At 43.5% G+C, this 1,371-nt stretch overlaps 1 long non-coding RNA gene across 1 annotated transcript; it reads right to left on the bottom strand.

The window, feature by feature from the left end:
• Nucleotides 1–411: 411 nt before the first annotated feature.
• LOC137466155 (uncharacterized) lies at nucleotides 412–1,130 on the bottom strand. The gene is made up of 2 exons (XR_010995031.1): nucleotides 674–1,130; nucleotides 412–510 (listed from the first exon to the last, which is right to left on the bottom strand). It is a non-coding gene; the product is annotated as an uncharacterized lncRNA (long non-coding RNA).
• Between the last annotated feature and the right edge of the window lie 241 nt (nucleotides 1,131–1,371).

Below are 1,371 nucleotides of genomic sequence, written 5' to 3'. Positions count from 1 at the left end.
AATTCCCCGTTTTTTTTAGGGCAATTCCCTTCGGTTTTTGGGGCGAAAAACGGGAATTTTGGTTAAAACCGAAACTCGGGCGTCGATTCCAAACCCCAAAGAATTCCTGGATTTTTTTTTTGGGAATTTTGTAAGGAAAAAACAACAAAAAAAAGGGATAAAAATCACACGGCGGAGCCTTTCAAATTTTGCTGGAAAAGGGAAATTTTAGGGGAAAAAAAATCGGGAATTTTTTCCCAAAAATCCCCCCTTGGAATGGGATCATTCCTTAAAAATCCCATTCCAGCCCCGAATCCTCACGGGAGCGAGAAAAAGGGAAATTAAATGGAAAAAATCCAATTTTTTTTGGGAAAAATCTTCATTAAAATGAAGGAATTTTAGGAAAAAAACCCTTAGGAAATCCCCAGGAATTTTTATTTTCTTCTTCCTGGAACTGCCCCAAATCCCAGCAGAGAATTCCTCAGGGATGGGAAAATTCAGGAATTTCTCCTTTTTTGTGGCTTCTTCATCCTGGAAAAGGAAAAAAAAAAAATAAAATCAGGGAAAAAAAAAATCCTGGAAAAAAAAAAAATAAAATTAATTTTCAGGAATTTCCCAGGAATTCTCCCCAAAATTCCAACCCCAGCCTGGAAAAATCCTGGAAAAATCCAAATTTCCTGGGATAAATCCTCACCTTTTCCTGGAATTCTCAGGGCTCTTCCCGGTTTTCCTCGTCCTCCTTTTCCGGGATTTTTCCCTCTTTTTCTGGAATTTCTTCCTCCTTTTCCGGCTTTTTTCCGGAGTTTTTGCGGGAATTTTCCCCTCCTCTTCCCCCCTGCCCTCCCTGAGTTTGGTTTTGGGGGGAAATCCCGAATTCCTGGCGTTTTTCCGTGGGATTTTCCTGGGGAATTTCGGGATTTTCGGGAATTTCGGGGATCTCCGGCTCCTCCAGGAAGGGCGGCACCAGGAGGGGCCTGGGGGGCTCCAGGAATTCCTGGATTTTTGGGAATCTCCGGAATTTCCGCTTCCTCCGGGATTTTTTCCGGGATTTTTTCCGGGATTTTTTCCGGGGATTCGGGAATTTCCTGGGATTCCACCGGCGGGGGCTCGGCCCCGGGCGGTTCCTCCGTGAAGGGATCTTCACCCTGGGAACGGGGGGAAAAAACCGGGAATTTGGCAAAAATGGAAAACCGGGGGGGAAAGGGAAAATTGGGGGAGAAAAACTGAAAATTGGGGGGAAAAACATGGAAAATTGGGGAAAAAAAGAGGAAATTTGAGGGGAAAAATATGGAAAATTGGGGGGAAAACCAGGAAAATTTGGGAAAAAACTGGAAAATTGGGGGGAAAAACATGGAAAATTGGGAAAAAAGAGGAAAATTTGAGGGGAAAAAT

Source organism: Anomalospiza imberbis, unplaced genomic scaffold (genome assembly GCF_031753505.1).
Source record: "Anomalospiza imberbis isolate Cuckoo-Finch-1a 21T00152 unplaced genomic scaffold, ASM3175350v1 scaffold_144, whole genome shotgun sequence".
In the NCBI taxonomy this organism is placed as follows: Eukaryota; Metazoa; Chordata; class Aves; order Passeriformes; family Viduidae; genus Anomalospiza; species Anomalospiza imberbis.
Note: the sequence above shows the minus strand (reverse complement) of the source record. Positions and strands in the feature narration are given on the sequence as shown.